The sequence below is a fragment of the Melopsittacus undulatus genome, chromosome Z (genome assembly GCF_012275295.1).
Source record: "Melopsittacus undulatus isolate bMelUnd1 chromosome Z, bMelUnd1.mat.Z, whole genome shotgun sequence".
NCBI classification, from domain to species: domain Eukaryota; kingdom Metazoa; phylum Chordata; class Aves; order Psittaciformes; family Psittaculidae; genus Melopsittacus; species Melopsittacus undulatus.
The window spans coordinates 4,597,814-4,619,391 of NC_047557.1; the positions used below are offsets into that span (position 1 = coordinate 4,597,814).

The 21,578-nt window shown below is 42.0% G+C and overlaps 1 protein-coding gene across 1 annotated transcript in view; it reads right to left on the minus strand.

Annotated features, from left to right (window-relative positions):
• SETBP1 (SET binding protein 1) overlaps positions 1–21,578 on the minus strand; it is a 261,719-nt gene that overhangs the window by 205,861 nt on the left and 34,280 nt on the right. The gene's annotated exons all lie outside the window — the stretch shown is intronic.

The window sequence follows — 21,578 nt, forward strand, 5'->3', positions numbered from 1 at the left end:
AAGATTCAGATAATTTTTAAGCCATGGAAATATTTTTGGTGATTTTGTATTAAAAGAATTTTAAAATCTAAGGTCACTCCTTTTTTAAATAGTGTCTTAGAGCATAATGTTCTTTTCTTTTACAGTTATTTTAGAATGTAAAAATGGAAAACATCATTCTCTCTTTTTAGAGGAAAAGGAAGCCACACTGTGTAAAACTCCCATTTGTATGTAATACAAAAAAGCAGGTGGGATCATCAGAACCACAAAGCATAAAAAACTGTAGTTTAGTTTTTAAACATTTAGTCTTGGGAGTGTTGGAAGGACACAGAGAAATATGCCAATATACCTATCACAGCTTTAGGAAGAGGATCCAGCCCAGCGTTTACAAAGGAAGTGTGCTGCAGCCATCAGCTTGGAAGAGATAGCTGTGTGGCGGTGAATCATACCCACTTTAGGATTAAAGATCATACTTACGTGTGTGCCACTATCAGTAGCATTATACTTGGAGTTGTTAATACTGCTAAAGTCAAAATATTTGAAGGCCGTGGGCCAAGCTCCTTAAAAATACTGAAGTAGCTTTAAAATAATACCAATCAGATCCTATTTATGTGCCTTCTGAGTTTCAGGGACTTAAAGCCTCATCACTTATTTATGGTACTGCAGATGTTTAAAAGGAAAAAGAAAAAAAAAGGGAAAAAAACAAACTACTGCAGACCTCATATCACAACACTCTTAAAAATCACAGAAATTGGCCATGCAGGTCAGAAAACAAAACTCAGCCTATGCAAACCAACCACCCTTCCACTCCTGGACCCAGCTGAGTGCTAAGTGAATACCGTAGGCAGAAGGTAAAGATTCAAATGCTGATGCTCAAGCAAAGTGAAACAAATCAGCAAAGTCAGGAACTTTGGCACTGCAAGAATGAAAGGTTTTCATTGTTGCATACTGAGACTGCAGAGATTAAATGAAAAGTGCTCCACCACCTTTTTTGTTACTGGGTAAACGACAGCTGATATTGAAGGACAAATTGCTACTACTGCTGGAGATGGAGTGAAGGAAGGAAGAAAGGATGAGAAGTGCATTGTAAAATGAGGAGCAGCTGAGAAATACGCTTTAGTGGTAAACGTAACTCTTTCCTTAAGCTATCCTAAAGCATCCTTTCCATAGCAGTAAATGTAATACTGGGGAATGAAAATTCTCTTATTAGACTATGCAAGAGAAACTATGCTATTTGAGAGAAAGATCTAAATTTATTTGCTTTAAGTCTTAAATCTCATAGACATAATCATACTGGTATGTAAATATGTCCACACATAGATGCAAACTTTATTTTCAATGGCTATGCAGCTTGAGTGACAGGAATTCATTAATATGATTGCTAATGGATTTCTCCTGGCATCAGTCTCTGAGATCAAGAAGTTGCAATACCCCTGTTACCGGACCACAGAACTCAGTTAGACACAAGCTCCAGGGTGACCTAGCAAGACTGGAGATGGATAAAGTTCAAGCATGAATTCCACTGGTTCAAGAAAGGCTTGATTGAATCAAGGGACAACTTGGCTTGGTAGATATCTTGGGTAGAAAAGGAAAAGTAAAAATTAGTAGGAAACAAATACCCTCATATTATTACAGAAGAAAAGTAAGAGTTTTTGTTCAATCAAAACATCACTGTACCACATTTTGAAGAAATACAGGTCAGGAGACTTGCAGGATCTGAAAAACTAGAAGTAGTCATTTACTTTTAATGCCCCGCTACTAGGTGTAACTTCTCTAGGACCCCAGTGGTATGCAGATGGGATCAGAGACAACACTACTACTGCTGTCAAAACACAAGTAGCAGCAGTACTGACATGCTGCTGTTCAGCCACTGATCTTTTCTGGGGCCTTTCTGTCCATGGGGCTAATGACTTGCTCTTCTGGCAATCAGTTGTGAATAAATTGCCAATAACAGGATGCGGATTTACCAGGAGTCCTGGGTTCAGCAGTAGAAGTAATTTTTCTCAGTCTTAGTAGCTGGTGCAGTGCTGTGTTTTTGACTTTCAGCCTGGCAATAACACTGATAACACTAACGGTTTTAGTTGTTGCTAAGTAATGTTTACTCTGACCAAGGACTTTCTCAGTCTCATGCTCTGCCAGGGAGGAGGGGAAGTCAGAAGGAAGCACAGACAGGACACATGACCCCAACTAACCAAAGGGGTATCCCATACTACCCTATGTCATGCCCAGTATAGAAACTGGGGGCAGTTACCCAGAAGGGCTAGATCACTGCTTGGGTCAGGATGGGTATCGGTCGATGGGTGGTGAGCGGTTGTATTCTCTTCCCTTATTATTTCCCTTGTCATTATTATTATTGGTGGTAGCAGAAGTGGGTTTGTGTTATACCTTAGTTACTGGACTGTTCTTATCTCAACCTGTGGGAGTTACTTTCTTTTGATTCTCCTCCCCATACCACCGGGAGCCGGGGGGAGGAAGACAGGGGAGGAGTAAGAGAGCGGCTGTGTGGTTCTGAGTTACAACCTGAGCTTAAACCATGACACCAGGACCCAAGAACTTTCATATAATGCTAGACACATTTATAAAAAAACACCAAAGCCAAACCCAAACAAACAAAACCAACCAAGTCAAATGGATAATTCACTTTCCCAGAAATCTCATCCATAAGCCTACTTCAGCATCATCTGAAAGCACTGGAAAAGAACAGAAAACCTGAACATGCATCTAGCAGTACTTCTCTTGGACCTCAGATTGTGTCTATTAACAACACAACACTTTCACTGATATCCTGACATTGTAACTCACTTGCTGCTTTCCCTGATCATTTGGTTTCTTTCCATGACATTGCTGTCTTTGGAAAGATGGCTGGAATGCCATTGGCACAGTGACTCTCTAGGAAAGCTTGTGCTGAGCAGGGAGAGAAGGCAGTACCCTGGCTAGTGCCAGTACATGGGGCCACTTAGTCTCAGAGCTTCCTGTCACTTTTAAGGGCTGGTGTGTATTGTCATAATTAGAATAGTTTGGGCATTTTAGAGATTAAAAAAATAAATAATAAGAGTCATCTTCCCAAATGATGGAAACCAGCATGGATTGAGCAATGCACTGAAAATCCCTCTCTTCTGAAATTAACTTGGTGTGAGTCTTTCATACAGAAAGGGAGGTTTCAGCTTGAACACTGAGCTGCCACAACCCAAATATCCAAATCAAGGACTTATCATGGGAAGTGACAGGCAACCTCAACTATAAGCAGGGTCATCAGCTCCATCTAAACGCTCTCTTTGAAATATATCTGCAGGGGAATAAAAACAGGATGGCAAATGATTCAAGATTAAATACTCTGACATATCCTGCAATACCCTTTGCACTCTCTTTTTGACTCTGGGAAAAGCCGGGAAGCTGAGTAGGAGCTCCGTTTCCGTTCCCTTTTCACCTCCCCTCAAGAAAAGTGACTTTTAACCTTATTATTTATATTACTCTCTCATCTGCAGCTAGGCACTGCACAAACACGCGATCAGAGGGAAGTACCTGCCCCAAGGAGCCCACAGATGGGCAGAAGCAGGGGAAACATAAGACTGGGAGATAAACCGGTTTACTGCATGTCATGAGGAAGAGCTGGGTATATGGGCCAGCTCTCAGCTTGATGACACTAAAACCCTCTTGCAGTGACACAGAGCAGCCAAGTGCCCATCTCCATACTGCAGGCAGCATCTGCCTGCTGCAGCAATCACCCATCTGGCTTCCCAGGCAAGGGAGGTCAAGCATGGGGAGGGGGGATGAGCTCATCCCCTGGCCTAGTCCCTTTCTGTGGGCTTGGATGCAATTAGCTGGAGTAGTTAGAGCTACCTTCATGCTTTCCTTAGGGTCATCACCCCTCCTGTGGAAGTTGGGTTTGATCTGCTCCACCAGGGTCTTACAAACATCAACCAGCTCAATGTGGGCTTGGGAAAACAAAGACCAAAATCCAACTTGAGCAGTAGCTTTAAGATTTTTATTTGGGTGTTGTTTTTGTTTGTTTGTTTGTTTGTTTGTTCTGGGTTTTGGTTTGGTTTTTCTGCTTGTTTGTTTGGGTTTGGGGTTTTTTTGAAAAAAAAAAAATCAACCTTTTTTATCTCTCCTCCTATATCTCCCTTTGTAGGCATCTATACTGTCCTGGCAGTGCAGAGGCTGGAAACCTTTCACCCCTCTGCAGCTAAAAAGCAGGGAAATGTTTATCTTTTTCCTCTTTCTCAGACTTAGTGAAAGCTTTTAAACACAAATGGCTGGAGATTCACACCTCACATCTAGAGTTTATCTGAACTCACTAATAGCTCTTGGGTTTCCTGTCACCCAGTTGACATAAACAAAGCTTACAAACAATCCCACCTTCTCTTAGAAACTATGGAAAAACATAAATTGCTAAACCCAGCACTGAAGTCCTTTGGTTGATAGCTTGAAAAACAAACACACATGGGTGCACACATACACACATACACCTACCTTGCTCTCGAGTCAGTCCCTGGAATGTGTAATACAAGCACAGCAGCTGCCTATACCACTAATCTAAGGAAAAGGTCAAGGAAAGGTATGCATCCAGCATTTGCTTCGAAATACTCTTGGAGAATGGAGAATGTGGTGGGGCTTTTTCCTTTCTGTTTTCTTTCCCAACACATCTATGTGTCCATTTCACATTCATGCCACCAGGATAAGCAAGCAGGGCTGCCTCTGACGCTAAAATTCACCTACATAGTCCTTTGAACTCGGTTGGGTTTGGGGGTGTTTGCTAGCAGCCAAGAAGAGAAGGTATGATTTGTTTTGGAGAGGGGGTTGCTTAAACATTAAGCAATGAAATGTAGTTACAGCTGCTACTCAGGAAGGATAGTGGTGATCTTGAATGAGGAAGAGATGAACCTTTTGATGTTTTGAGGTCAAAAGTAACCTAATAATAGAATCAGGTAATAAGGAAAAAATTAGAAACCTTGTAATTTCATTCAGGGAAAAAGTCTAGATTAGTCCTGTGCAAGGTAATACTCTCTGCCTCACTCTATAATGCAGCATTTATCAAAACCCAAGAATATTCTCTAAAGATCACAACCCTCTAGCAATAATGCTAGAATGTGGCTTTTCCCTTTCTTAATTTCTTTAGAAAAGTGGAAGGAAAATAGTAATCTTTATAATTCATATATTGATAGCAAAATATTTAACAGGAATTACTCTGTGAATTTGCCTCAAAAGGATTCCTTCTCCACCCCTATTATTTTTATTTTTTAATAATAGATTATTTTTCTAATAGGATTAACATTACCCTCTTGGCTTCTGTGTAAATGGGTGAGTTCACCTTACCATAAGCTGTTTCAGCTGGAACAGAGAAAAGAGATTTCTTAAATCCCTGAAGGTTTTCTTTCTCTCTTTCTTTTCTTTTTTTTTTTTTTTTTAAAAAAAAAAGTGTCCTGATGGGTTATTCTTCCCATAAACAGAGACATTCATACTGGCATCCCTCATGACAGAAATATTCTCGATGAAGGCTGCCTCAGATCCAGCAGTTAAACTTCAAGGAGAAGGTCTTGAAACAACTTAATGGGCTACAAAGCTCTTGAATTTTTGTACAAAAAAAAAAAATCACACCCGAGGCCCAGACCTGCAAAAACCTGCTTACCCAGGCTGGCCAGACCTGCCTCTCTCTCCCTTCATCGTTTCTGCACGACAAACCTGTCCCCCTTCTTTTCACTCCTGTCCTATTGTTGGGGGTGATGCCTTTTCATGACCCAGCTCTACCAGCAAAAGGCTTCATTTCAGTTCTGAGAGAAATGGAGAAAAGTCCTTCAGGATGAAAGGTAAGATAAGAAAACAACTTATTCCATCAAGCTAAAGAGCATCACTTCCAGTGGAGGCAGGCCATTTGCATGCCATTTGGGTTCACCAGAAGAGATGCCCCTATTCTTCTCCTGTCTCTGCCTCCTGGTCTTGCCAGTGGGCAGAGGGCTGAAGAGAAGAGCCTACAATACACTTCAAATGCATTACTGCTCCTTGTGCACTGCTATAGGCCATCAGAATAAACTTGACAGCACTTTGAAGTCTGTAAACTGATTCCTAGGTAACTGCTTAGAGTTTCTCCCCTCCCCATGCCCCAAACAGCTTTTCATTTGATGTTCTGGCACTGAGCTAATCTGAGAAAGGATCAGAAACTCGACGCTATTGACAGTAGTGACAGGAGTGTCTCAGTGTGACAGCTGATTGAGCCTGTCTCGCATTTCACTGACAAACTCAATTGCTTCAGTAAATCAAGTGAAAGTCAATACAGGCAGCTCCTCCTCGGGCACTTGGTATGTCCCCCACCTCAAGCCCTGGGGCCCCTGGCCATTGCCACTTCTTGTAGGACCCAGATGAGAACCCTGTCCATGTGTGTGATGGAGAAACGGATCTGCAGCCCAAGTGGGCTTAAAGGGCAGCAAAACAGTGTTTACCCTGCTGATACAAAGCTTGGTTTATCTTATTTCTCCCCATTCACCATTTTCCTTTTTTTTTTTTAGAAAAAAGGAAAAGGAAAATCAAGTTCCATCATAAATCATTAGTGCAGCGCTATGCTGTAACAACCATGCAGCATTGGAGGTGCAAGAGTGTGGCATCTGCATGGCCATCCAACCCCAAGCAATGCCCACGTGGCAACAGGTGTTAGGGATAAGAAAAGGAAATACAAGTCTGTCTGTGCTGGCATTCTGGTGTAAACTAGCAATAAAATCCATCTGCATGGAGCAAAATCTTGAAAAGGTAGAAAAGGTTGGAGAATCAGATCAAGCCAGTTGCAGATGGCAACCTTGTGTTAATAGAGAGTAAGCAGGCAATTAAAGTTAGTAACTAAACAAGCTTTTTCCATGTATTAATTGTGAAGCAAAGGTGTTTGTGGCTCAGACCTCAGAGCAACCCAAAAACCAGACAAAGCACCAAGCACAGGGAACTGAATTTGTGCAGAAAACAGTGCTGGGAGATGGGCTACACGGTGAGGAACATATGCAGGCTACTGTTTGCAAATGGAAATCAAATGGGTTGCCATTACCAATAATGAAGTTTGAGCTTGGCATGGTTTCTGTCTCTCAGATTTCAGCACGGTTTATTTTTATAGAGGCAGCTTCCTCGTGCAAAGTGTTGGCAAACAGGCTGCTGGCAGGGAGGTGGGGAGTGGGGAGAATGGGGCTTCTTGGCGAAGACACAGGAGCCTTTCCCACCTGCTGGGATGGAGCAGCAAGTGGTGGAGATGGAGTTCCAGGAGAGAGAAGTGAAATTTCATAGAGACAAATGGCCAAGCTATTAATCTTGTTGACGAGAGGAGTAAGATAAGATGCAGGATCAGAGGAAGGAGAAAGTAACATGGTGTTGAGCAGGTATCAGGTGCTGAGAGGGCAAGGGTTAAAGACGACAAGCTGAAAAATAGAGCTGTGCAAAGAAATAGGCTTTCTGCTGCATGAAGTCATATGAATGAGTAACTAAAGACACCCCTACTAAATACATTCCCCCATCCCCAAATTCTTAGAGCACATCAGGTTTTGCCTGCAATTACCCTACCCAAACAGCTGAGGATACAAAAGCTACACTGTCCCACCTGCCTTAAAAGAAAACAACTTAAACATTACATCTCCACTGAAGCATTACGCTCTGATGCCAGGATCAACACATTGATGGGCTGCCTGTCCCACTCCTCCCTCTGCTCCCTGGCAGCTCAACACCTCAGAGCTGTAGCATCCTACAGACTTCTCTCCCTCCTGGTTCCATACAGACACATGTGCTCCCAGGTAAATGACCTCATCTGGACTGGATTGAGCCTTCCACGTCAAAATAAATACGACACATTGAACCTGGCAGTGATTTTCAAAGGTTCGAGTCCTTCTCAATTTTCATTCAGCACTTTATACATTTTGTCTGCTACAAAATGGAAGCATTTTATATTCCCAGCTCCAATACATATTTTATGAACTTTCAGAAAAGCTGTCTCCTGTGCAGTTAATATTTTGGTTCCAAAGTTAACTGGTTAAAATGTGTATTAGTAGATTAGGCATGAAAAAAAGACAGAGGGAAAAAAAAAAAAGAAGAAGCAGGTGAGAAATGCTGTGGGGAGAAAAATAACAGCAATGTTTGGAATGATTCTGCAGCCAAGACAGCAAATCTGGTGTTTTTAATGGGACCACCCAAGTGAGCAAGGCTTTAAGCTCTTACTCACATGTGCTATGTTCACTACAGTGTAATTCAAAGTCCAGAGGGGAGTGAGAAAAAGTAATAGTAGGGTTTAATAAGGTCTTAGCAGATGAGAAAAAGCACTGGGTTTTCATCAGAGTTTATTCCCAAACTTGCCAGCAGAATGCCATGTGATCCCAAGTCCAGTTTAATGAATGCAGGAGCAGGGATATGGTGTTGCTGGAGCAAGCTGTGACTGCCTGGGTTTGCCAGAAGTCAACCATTGTTCATTAGCTTCTCCTGAATATGCTGTTGTTGGATTTTTCTGGAGGTGAGTAACACCACCTCCTCTGCGTACATTTCTGACTTCCAAACAAAACAAAACAAAACAATCACAACAAACCCCCATATCTCTTCTGAAGCTGCTTAACAGAATAGCATGTGAGTTTGTGGTATCTTCTCCAAACAGCCTATAAGGGAAGCCTTCCTTTATTTTCAAGCCATTAGTTAATGCAACCCCAGTCCTTTATGTGTTATGAATAGTTCAATTGGGTTGGCTGAGTCATGTCTTGAGGTTCATTTCCAGTTCATAATTACAAATATTGCCACTGAGGGAATGTTATTTATGATGTTCTAGTTGCCAAGATAAGACGAACCAAGAAGTAATAAAGAGACCTTTAGAAGCTATTTAAAATAGGAGAAGCAGACAGTTGGGTGATACAACATAGCAGCCAACTGTGGCAAAGCCAGGTGCTTAGATTACGGCTTTCTCCAGTCTAGCTGAAACACTCCTACCACCAAAAGCCTATTGTTACATTTAGCGATGGCATCTCCAAGGACAAAGCAATAGCCATGTGCAGGATTGGCTTTATCAGCATATTTTCTAGGTTTACACTGGTTGTAGCCTAGCCTCAAGGAAAGATATGTAACAGCAGATGAGGTAGGAGGGGAACAAATGGGAGGGGGAGAAGACAGCAAGATCTGGTTCCCAACATGAAATATTTCAGCCCCAAATTTCAGTGGAGATACGATCCTATCCTGCAGCATCAGGGTTCTTTCTGCCACAAGATTAGAAAGATGGATCACCTGCTACAGGCTCAGGAGTGTTGCATCCCGACTAGAAAGAAGTGCAGCAGGAGGGCCAGGAGACCACCTTGGATGGACAAGAAGCTGCTGAGAAAAATTCACAGCAAAAAAAGAGGCTTATAAAAGGTGGAAGCAAGGACAGGTGGCCTGGGATGAATACAGGGATGATGTCTGGGAAGTTAGGGACCAGGTTAGGAAAGCTAAGGCCCAATTGGAGCTAAACGTGGCTAGGGATGTTAAAGATAACAGGAAGGGATTTTATAGGTATGTAGCGGATGAAAAGCAGACTAGGGACAGTGTAGGCCCCCTCCAGAAGCTTTCGGGAGAACTGGCTACACAGGACTTGGAGAAGGCTGAGGTTCTGAATGGCTTCTTTGCCACGGTCTTCACTGTTAAAGGCTCTGACCACAGCACCCGAATCCTGGGAGGCTGACACAGGGACTGTGAAAACCTAGACCTTGGGCCCACTGTACATGAGGATCTGGTTCGAGACCATCTTAAGAACCTGAAATTACACAAATCCATGAGCCCTGATGAAATCCATCTGCGGGTCCTAAAGGAGGTGGCAAATGAAGTTGCTAAGCCACTGTCTATCATATTTGAAAAATCATGGCAGTCAGGTGAAGTTCCTGATGACTGGAAAAAGGGAAATATAACCCCATTTTCAAGAAGGGAAAAATGGATGCCCCGGGGAATTACAGACCAGTCAGTCTCACCTCTGTGCCTGGCAAAATCTTGTAGCAGATTCTCCTGGAAGGCATGCCAGACCACATGAAAAAGAGAAATGTGCTTGGTGACAGCCAGAATGGCTTTACTAGTGGGAAATCCTGCCTGCCCAATTTGGTGGCCTTCTATGACGGGGCTACAAAAGTGATGGACAGGTTGGAGCAGCTGATGTCATCTACCTGGACTTGTGCAAAACGTTCAACACTGTCCCACATGACATCCTTGTCTCTAAATTGGAGAGACATCAATTTGATAGGTGGACCACTCAGTGGATAAAGAACTGGCTGGATGGGTGAATGCAAAGAGCTGTGGTAAATGGCTCAATGTCCGTCAGGAGATCAGTAACGAGTGGTGTCCCTCAGGGGTCGGTGTTGGGACCGGTCTTGTTTAACATCTTTGTTGCTGACATGGACAATGTAATTGAGTGTGCCCTCAGCAAGCTTGCCGATGACACCAAGCTTTGTGGTTCAGTTGATACACTGGAGGGAAGGAATGCCATCCAGAGAGATCCTGACGTGCTTGTGAGGTGGGCTGATGACAACCTCATGAAGTTTAACCATGCCAAGTGCAAGGTCCTACACCTGGGTCGGAGCAATCCCAGGCACAGCTACAGGTTGGGCAAAAGGGAAATTCATAGCAGCCCTGCAGAGAAGGACTTGGGGGTGTTGGTCAATGAGAAAATGAACATGAGCCAGCAGTGTGTGACCCTAGCCCTGAAAGCCAACCATTTTCTGGGCTGCATCAAAAGGAGCATGACTTGAAGGTCAAAGGAGGTGATCCTGCCCCTCTACTCTGCTCTTGTGAGGCCTCACTTGGAGTATTGTGTGCAGTTCTGGTGTCCTCAGCATAAAAAGGACATAGAACTGTTGGAACAAGTCCAGAGGAGGGCCACGAGGATGATCAGGGCCCTGGAACACCTCCCATATGAAGACAGGCTGAGAAAGTTGGGGCTGTTCATCCTGGAGAAGAGAAGGCTGCGTGGAGACCTCATAGCAGCCTTCCAGTATCTGAAGGGGGCCTACAGGGATGCTGGAGAGGGACTGTTCATTAGGGACTGTAGTGATAGGACAAGACATGACAGGTTGAAACTTAAACAGGGAAGGTTTAGACTGGATATAAGGAAGAAATACTTTACTGTGAGGGTGGTGAGGCACTGGAATGGGTTGGCCAGGGAGGTAGTGAATGCTCCATCCCTGGCAGTGTTCAAGACCAGGTTGGATGAAGCCTTGGGTGATATGGTTTAGTGTGAGGTGTCCCTGCCCATGGCTGGGGTGTTGGAACTAGATGATCTTAAGGTCCTTTCCAGCCCTAACTATTTTATGATTCTAAGGACATTTCCTGGTGTCACTGCAGGCCACAGAGGACAAATCCAAATGACAGGGCTTAAATTATGAATATGGGGAATTAGAGATGAGAAGTAAAGCAGCTTATAATGATTCTCCCATTTGCTCTTCGGAATACACGCTTCAGTATTGATTTTGAAATGCCCTGCCTTCATCCTAGCTTCTTCAAAATGAAGCTTGAGAGTTTCTTTGCCTTGCAGCCTCTTCAGCATGATTTGATAACAATAAAAAGGGAACAGAAAAGCTTTTGAAGGCTGTTATTCATCAGGAATCATTCCCTATTTCTCTAAGTACAACCACTGACCTCTGGAGAGAATGCTGAAAGAGATACTTCAATTGACTTCCTTACAAATATAGCTGTGGTTCAAATCGGAGCCTCCATTCCTGACACTGTCAGTGAAGGGAAGTATGGAAGCCTCAACAATATGTCAGTCAGTCATCTGAAATCAAACCATAGGAGTGCCTTGCAAAAAGCTTGCAACAGCTCTAACCTTGCAAAACCAGGTAACAGAGAGTTCATGGGAAGTGGCTACCTTACCACCCTGTTTACCTATATACTCAGGCAGCCCCTAGACACTTATTCAAGTCTTGGCCCTATAGACAAAACAAGTATCCATATCCAAATGGGAATTTTCACACCACCTCATTATCACATGTTTTCCTATGCCTACAATGTGATAAGGCAAAAGACCAAGCAGCCACGGGTGTACTGAGAAGGACATGGGGTTGTGAAAGTTAATTTTATCCTCTTTTCTGACCTCAGTTTCAGGATAAGGTAATCACATCTCCCACTCAGTTGCAAAACATTTTGAGCTCTTTTTAAAGGGCTTGACATCAACTTCCAAAATAGTCATGATGGGCATCTTTGGTAGGATAAAAGACAGGGCTTCATCCCTCAATAGCTTTTCCCTGTTTGCAGAGTCTCAATGTTGTGCAGGTAGAGCCTAACCTGTTCCAACAATGGAGTGAAATAACTACTGTCAAATAACTCACATCCTTGAAGCGATAAGGTTAAGAAGGAAAACTAAGGTGAAATAACTTGGCTAAGTTTGTAGAACAGATCAGCGTTGGAGAACAAGAGCCAATTTCCCAGCCGCCTACACTAATACTCAGCTGCTAAACTGATCCTCCTGCCCTCCATAAACAAATTTCACTACCTGATGTGAAGGACAGTGAAGTTTCCTGTGGCTTTTCATTTTCCTCGCTGTATTTTTTCTCAACAAGAGAAAATCCATTAATATTCAATCATTCCTGCATGTAAGATGCAGTTGCTAAAATGGTTTTGCACTTAACAGCCTCCAGTTGTAGACTAAATTGATGACACTTAAAATGTGCCCATGAGCCATAGCAGAATGATCCCATTACAGAAGTGCCTTAGTAATGTTGTGTTAGTTAAGGTTATGTTGTCTGGTTTTGAGGGTTTATAATCCAGCTGTGAATATATTCTCCAGGCTGAACCACTGCAGAGGGGATTTCCTACAGGGAATCATATGACTTTTTCTTTTATTTTTTTTCCTACTTCAGATCAGATTTTTGTTTGGTTCTTTTTATGACACAACAACAACAATAAAAAAAGAATAAAACATCCCTCTGTCAGGATGCTAGCAGGATCCGTGCTACATTTCAAGCCTGTATTAACCTACCTCAGGCAAGGCCTGCACCACACTAATATCCAAGTCCCCAGTCTTTAACATGAAAGATATCCATGCTGCTTTCACTGTTTTATAAAGAGAGCAGAGGTCTTGTGGGAATTAAATCACGTCTGGTTGTGTATGAAACCTGTGGCAGACTGAGGGACTGAACCAGCATCTCTGAAGGGTGAGCTGACTCCATAGACACTGAACTATTTCTTCCTTCACCTGCTATAAAGACTTTCAAACTATAGCTTGAATGACCTCCCCACTGCACAAGGGATTTTTTTTGTCTTTTACAAAGACCACTTTGGTTACATTTTTATTTGACAGAGCTCTCAGAGTGTTTTTTTTCTAGGAGGTGATGTTTTAAAAACTGATTTTGACATACACAAGGAAACTTTAAACACAAGGTACACAGGTATCTGAGGCTGCTACTGTCTTTCACCAAACCAGACTTGTACGCACAAAAAAGAAACTCACAAAATGGGGCATAACAGATAAATGTCCTGGGTTCAGCAGTAGCAGTCATTTTTTCTCCTTCTTAGTAGCTGGTGCAGTGCTGTGTTTTTGACTTTCGGCCTGGGAACAGTGCTGATAACACTGATGTTTTTAGTTACTGCTCAAATGTTTAGTCTGACCATGGACTTTCTGAGCCTCATGCTCTGCCAGGGAGGAGGGGAAGAAGGGAGGAAGCACAGACAGGACACCTGACCCAAACTAGCCAAAGAGGTATTCCATACCACAGCATGTCATGCCCAGGATGTAAACTGAGAGTTACTCGGAAGGGCTAGTTCACTGCTTGGTTGGGCTGGGTATTGGCGAGTGGTGAGCTGTTGTATTCTCTTCCCTTGTTATTTCTCTTATCATTATTATTATTGGTGGTAGCAGTAGTTATAACTGTTTGTGTTATACCTTAGTTACCAGACTGTTCTTATCCCAACCCGTGGGAGTTACATTTTTTTGATTCTCCTCCCCATCCCTCCGGGAGCCAGGGGTAGGGAGGAAGGGGAGGGAGTGAGCAAGCAGGCTGCGTGTGTCTGAATTACTGACTGCACTTAAACCACAACAGCAGTGAAAGGATATAAGAAACAAAAGACTATATAGATGGAGTAACACAAAAATATTCTTATCAGCATGGTGAACTTAACAGCAGACAAGGCTTCCACAAGAAAATCAAGAAGTGTCATGGTCTGAGCTGCTGGGAAATTCAACTGAATGAATTTTTCATCAATAACTAATGTCATGACTGAGTATTTGCTGAATCCAGAACAACCATATTGGGTACAATTCTACACAGAGGACCTGCTGAGGTTTAAGACCTGAATTTCATCTTGTCCTGACAATGATTTTGATGCAATGTGAGTAGAAGGAGGGTGCAAACTACCACCATTCTGCTTGGGTAGCATTTTGCACCCATGCAGAGATAAGTGTGAAGTGCTCCACAAAGTTGCAAGCACAACACTCCAACCAACAAGCAGGTCCTTCTCTCCATCTGCCACCCTCCACAAAGCCCTTACACTTTCCTTGCACCTCACAGCTCTCAGCAGTTCCCAGCAGGCCGTTCAGTTCGCATGAATCTCAGAGTAGAGAAGATCTGTATTCATGTGGCACCTGTCATCAAAAAGGTGGCTGACTGATACTGACCCTGGCATTGTGTCTTCACACACTGGCATCTGCTAAAGAAAAATGAGAACAACAGAGTGGGGAAAAAAAAAAGCAGCAAGAATGCAGAGAGTGATGGGGCAAGATGGTCCTTACAACCAAATGGACAAGTCCAAATCTTCAGCTATGCATTTTCCTTATTCATCTACATGTTTTCCCTGCCCTGGTTGAGTTTTGTCACAGCAGGTAAGCTGGTAACATGGAGGGCATGAGATTGCTTGGAGCAGCTGAGCAGTGCAGCTTCTCTCTTCCAGTTCTTTCTCTCTTTGCCTTTGCAGACATATCAGTGAAAACAACAAAATAGTTATTAGTGCTCCCTGGGACTGCAGAGCTTGAAATGACATGAGACAGCATTTTCTTCATCTGCTTTAGTTCTCTTTGCTTGTTTGCCTTTGAGGAATATAAATGACCCTTTCAAATCAGGATTTGAGGTTGACGATGACAACTGATAACACTATTTTTTCACATGTGAAGCACTTTCCATTCAGTGGGCTCTCAAATTGCTTTTCAAAACTGTCCAGCTTCCCTTCATCCACCACCAAAATGAACCTACCTCAAAGTGGAACAAAGGACCCATAAATACAAGGTGGCAGTACACATACACATCAATTTAGTGCAGAAAGTGAAGAATAATGCACCCCACTGAAAGCACAGGGTCAAGTCCAGCTGGCAGAATACGTATCCTGAATGAAAGCCTGGACAAACATCATCACCAGGACTTGCATGCTCCAACTAAGGAGGGAACGTGCCATGGGCTCATCAGTCATTAGAGGAGGTCAGAGCCCTAAGTTTTACACCTCGAACAGGGGCAGGGCACTTTGTTAAAGCACACATTTAGAACTGCCTCAAAAGAGTGAAAAAAAAAAAAGCAATATGCTGACTGCCATTTCTAAAGCCTTTGCTCTAAAAAAAAAATTGATTTTTTTTTTGTTCCCCCCTCCTTTCTTGCAGAAAGGAAAGGATCTATTGAACTTCAGTCCACACTGTGCTTCACTTTACAGGAAGCCCAACCCATTTGGAAGTTAATATGAACTGCAAGAGGAGTATACAAGGTGGGAAACTCTTGAAGTGAGTACAAGACTATTCATAAAATGAGTGAGAAAAGGAAATAGGTGATTACAAAAGGTCATTAGAAATGTCAGCTTACCAATGGCATTGTATGAAGGGAGGTGTAACCCACTGCAACACAAACCTATTACAGCTGAACTTGCAAAAGACACCCATAACCTCAACTTCTTTTGTTTGGAAGCTTACATTTAGGAAGTTTCTTTCATAACACTATGCCTCTAGAACTTACATAAATCCCAAGAATGGGCACTTACCCACCCAACGTCTATTTCACAGCTGCTTCAATCCTACACAACAGATGAATGAAACCAAAAAACTTTCCCAGCCACCAGCAATACAGATGCTTAGCACTAGATACAGCAATTACCAAAGCACAACTACTGTATGAAACTGGGAGGTCCAGGGAAAAGGCAGCTGGTGAGTTTCTCATTCGAATACCTCTTGTCCTCAACTAGATTCCATTGAGAGGAAGAGATTTCCAGGTTAAAAAAAAAAAAAAAAAAAAAAAAGTTTTCTGAGATGTAGAACACTTTTTTTTCCCCTACAGCGCTACCAGCAGCAAGAAAATTGTGGTGGGTGAATGGCAAATGAAAGGTGGTTCACCTTGCTGAGGCCAACACTCATATCATGGGGTGAAAACCACTCTGAAACAGCAGCAGGAACAAGATGCTGATGTATTACATGAGTGATTATTTAGGAAAGTAAAATTGATGGCATGAAAGTAATGGCAGAACCATAACGTTTGCTTTTAATAGGTACCAATGCCAAAAGGGTGCATTTATCAGTGGTACTATATGCATCTCAAATGACTGGATCATCTAGGACAGATTTCTATCATCCCACATTCCTTGTATGATCACCTAGCCTGCTTTATTCAATGAACAAGATATTTTTAAGGATGTTTTACTGCCCAGGAACCTCAGACATTTAACACCCTCTCTTTTTGTAGTTTATTTGTTGTTTTAGCTTTTTATAACCTATACAGAATCCAACTATTTTTTCCAGCAGAAATTCAAATTCTGCCATAAATTCAGAGCAGGAGATGGTGGACAGCACACCCTCACTCCCCCAATTCTCTGCTCCTGCTTTCTTCCACCCACGTACTTCCAAGTTACCCAACACTTCAGTTTATTTTTATTACTGTTATTTCTTTTAGCAGAGAGAAACATTAACCGTGGGGGTGAGAGCCAGACTCTCTCAGACAGAGTGCGGGAGCCTTTGCACTCCCTCATTTTGTGCTTCAGTGCATTTCTTGCTGACAAGTGGAAGAATGCAAGGGAGAGCCAGTGAAGCTAAGGCAGATTCTCTGAAACCTGGTCTCAGCTCTCTACTACACCCTCAACAGATATTACAGTGCTGGCTGCCAAAAGAACTTAGCACCAACACAGTTCAGGCCAGGCCAGTTAGCTATTTAAAGAGGATGGTTTATTTATATACTTTTTACCCTCCTTCCCTCTCCTCAAAACTCCTTCTCTTCCCTCCAAACTCCCCCTCTATTTTTTAAGACGGGAAATTACCAGTAGCCCTGAGCACATAAAATCTGACAGCGGTTTACCAGATAATTTGTACTGGTCCCTTTGTCTTTGCTGGTACTTTTATTCTTCAATAAATTCCTCCAACCATTAAACAGTGTTACTCCCACAACAGCTTTGGCAGAGATCAAAAGAGTGTGGCAGGCTTCCTCCAAATTTCGGCTGCTGTCTTCAAGGTACTGAAGAGCTAGATGGAGACAAAAGACGTTTTTCTTTCCTTTGCTCTCTTCCAAAGATTTTTTTTTTCCTTGATCTCCATACAGACAATGAAAACATTTTAAAAAGTAGTTAAGGTGGATTTGGGGGCTGAGGGAGGCGGGCGGTGCTGGGGAGAACGGCTGCAATCCAGTAATCCAGTACTTAACATAATTGTGCTTTTGCTAAAATAATGATGACATCCATTGATAGCACTGCCTCACCTTCTTAAAAAGAACCTGTACTGCTAGGAAAATCAGAATAATTATAAATTTATGAATTAAACTACTGTCTACTCTTAGCAGTATATATATGAACATACATATATACAGAGCTGCAATCCCCTGTCCAATAACCTGGGGTGTGAAGCTGGACTCCTCACAACTTTGCACATGAGGTGAACAGCGCTAAATGCTTACCTAAACAGCACAGTGTTTTTTTCCAAGGAATCCAGAAATACTCAGAAAGGTGGTTGGTTTGGGGTCTACTTGGTACAACTGGAGTCCCAGACATCTAAGCTCATCTGCCATCTTGTCAGTTGTTGACACCTGCTACAACCACCAGAATAGACCTTAAAACCTGATCCTTGCAAGGAATGCACATTCATTATACTTACATATATACTTATCTTTGGATCTGACTAAGCTAAAAAGAAAGAAAAAAGAAAATTAAGCAGACAAAGTTTCAGAGAGATTATTTCATCCCCAACACTGAATTCAACTTTTGGGAAGAGGCGAACTCTTGGGAGGATTCAGGGGGAAAAGAGGACACTCAGATGAGGCCAAGGAAGCCCACAGGGGAAGCTGCCTATTTCATTTCTGGGACGTGAACTATGCATGGCTATTTTTAGTTTTGAACTGAGTTCCTCTGTCTCATGCCAGAAGTCCTGAGCTCTGTGCTGGTGCAATGAGAGCAATGGCCCAGCTATCCCTTAATAGCTATTACTTCTTAATAAAGAGCAACACTTAGGCAAGGGATGAGGTTACTGTCAGAGGGGTCATGATTAATAATGATTAATCTGATCCTTGCCAACATGAACTGGATCCACCATTCACTAAATAATTACTCTGCAGCATGGATACCGTTTCCAGAGAAGGCATACATTTGTCATATTAAAACCAAAAACAAACACGCAGAAGGACAGGAGGATCTCACTTCTCAGTAACTGGAGCTCACACAAGCCACCAGAAAAGTTAAGCAAAGAGAAAAAATAAAAAAAGTCAAAGGACAAGATCAGTTAAACAATCATGAGCTGCCTACTTTTTGGGAGAAGCAACAGAAAACAAACAAAACTAAACCCTGAGAAGGCAGAGCTGCCTGTGCTCAGAATATGGAGTACTCTGCTACTTCTGGTTCTCAACATTATGCGTAGTTTTAATATGTACATTGTCCACCTGCATATTTTTTCCCTGTTTTTAAATGACATTTTTCTTTCCTCAGAAAGTACACAAATTAATTACTACCCAAGAACCATCTTTCCTGCTTTATGTTAATATATGATTTTGCACAAGGAAATCCTAGTCCAGGATCGCCATTCTTATGAAACATTCACCTCAAACAATAAGCACCAGTATAATAATTTATAGGAGGGCTAAATTACTGGGAAACTAATAACCACTCTGAAAAGCATATAGGAACCTTACAATTACAGTAGGATGTTTGCGGCGCAGAGAGTTGGTTCTGGGCTTTGGAGCACGGATGAATTTTATTCCCACAAAGCACACAGACATCTGGCAAATGGTGCCAATGGCAACCAAGGACATGACTGGATTGCTGCCAAGAAGTAGTCTTTTTTTTGGGACTCCTCTCAGTCATCCTGCTTCACCATCCCAAAGCTTCATCAAGAAGATCCATAGAGGATGGGACACCAGTTCTTCAGCTGTATTCTCTTCAATGTTTTCAAAGCTTTTAGTGGATTTACATTACACTGCTTAAACTTTCACCTCATCTTGTAGGGTTTGATTTGGACTGGGAGGCCACATAACACAGGCCACCAGCCCCTCTATTGCTTGGGTGCAAATCCAACATAAAGGTTGGGTTCCTTGTGACTGTTGTGAAATCCCAATCCCATGTGAGACTGTTTGCATATCTGCCATCAATACTGTAGGTGCCAGGATTTACAGTCTGGTGAATTGCACCATAGAGAATACCATGTACATAGGTGCCTTTGGATGCTAGGCTCAGGGGAGCAGATCTCAGGTGAAGGAGGTAAAGGTGCTTTCTCTTCTAGAGGCTTACTGGAGAAATGCCAGTAAATGAAATACTCAGCAATGGGGTCATGACTTGGTCCAGCTGTGGATTTTCACTGGTGGGGCAGTGTGTCTAGGACTTTTTGCTAGTTTCCAAATTGACTCGAAATAATGGAAAGATATAAATAAATTCTTGGCAAAGCATTACCTTTCACTAAAAATATTCAGCCAAAAAGTAGCTGGTTAGTCCCAAAACTTTAAATAGTTAATGGCAGAAACCCCACACATCTATTTATATGTACGTTCATAAAAATGAAAACTAAGTTGCATTTTCATACAATTTTACAGAGGTATCACAGAAAAACCCAATGCAAAATGACAAAAAAGGAAGAAACAGAAAAAGTCCCTAACAACAACAATGAAGGTAAATCTTTAAAATCTGAGACACAGTGCAGGAGGAGGAGATCAAGCTCTGCAAATAAAACTAAATCCATTGCAGTGTTTTTCCCCTTCACAAAGTGAAACAAGCTGTTCCTAAAATAATGCTTCCTTGGTTTTCTGGCAATTAGTGTCCTGAAGGATTAGCCTACAATCGTCGGAAAGTGTTTGCCTTTCCCAGCCGATGTCACCATAGAAGTCTGTGTTTATCTACAAGGCCCAGGGGATAATTTATAAGCTGAGCTGAGGTCCTGCATTCACAGACAAATGTTCCGCATTGCCACCCACCCTCCTATAGTAGTTTCCTCCCTATCAACCTCCTGTCGAAATACAGACAACATCATGTCAGGGGCACAACAAATGAGCTTTACAGCCTCTGGAGTGTTTCCCCCATAGTTTGGCTAATACAACAAAAAAAGATTTACTGAGATGGTCAACACACCACAGGTATCAAAAATTATATTTCAGAAAGTAACCAAACACAAGAAATAATTTATCACTATAATTTATCAGTAAGTTTTAGGTCCCACATTCAGGGCTTGTTAAAGATAGTGTTTTGCAAAACCTCTCTGCAATCAGTATGTTCCCACTTAATTATTAATCTCTACTACAAGTGGTTCGGCATTGTTTTAGTCCTGTTATAAATCAAGAGTAATTCAATCAGAGTACATCAAAATACAAAAGACAAAAATTTGTGAAAATGTTAATTTCTAAATTATTTTTTTCCTGATGTGTTTCAACATCAACATGAGAAAATTAAGCTTGTATTTGGGAGAATGGGAAGCTATTCTTTAAATAAAAGTAATATAAATGCTTTTCTCAATGGTGAACTGATAGGATAGCTGACGGTTGAATTTGTCATACTGAACATACTAATTAAAGAAAAAAAAACATTACTGAAGGAATCAATACTACAAAGCATTTATAAGTGTGACCAACATTCCTCACAACAGAACCCATTGAAGGACAGATAGATAGTAACAGACATTAACAAAATGAGATACTGAGATACGATTATTTGCTAGGTTTGTTGAGCATGCATGTTGGAAATAAAAAGCGTTTTTTCTCTTTTCCCATCAGTAAATTATCAGGAGTTCCTCGACCTTTGTGGACATTGTTTGAATCCACTCCACACCTGTACATGGTTACAGGTTGTTCACAAAGTACATTTGAGAGCAAAGTTATCTGATATTTGAGATCAACTGCTTCTCACTACCACATTTTACATTAGATGAGCCAATATTTATAAAATGTTTCTGCTCAAATAAACTTTTGTTTCATTTTTGGAGAGAATGATCTCTGGATTTAAACTTTTCTTTAGATACAAAGCCAGAAGGCCATAATAACTGAAAATGTTGACAGGGACAAAGTTGGCTGGTCTGAATGGTAGGAGGTAGGAACTCTGTTATTCAGAGTGCAGTCAGAGGCAAAATGGTAGGAGGTAGGAAGAGACCACCAGCTGCCTGTTGTTCAGAGTGCAGTCCACCTTGCTTGCAATTACTAGACCTTACAAGGGATCCCACTGACGTCAATTTGACCAATTTTAGAATAAGGGACTATTCATTCCAGGTAATGAATACTGAATCC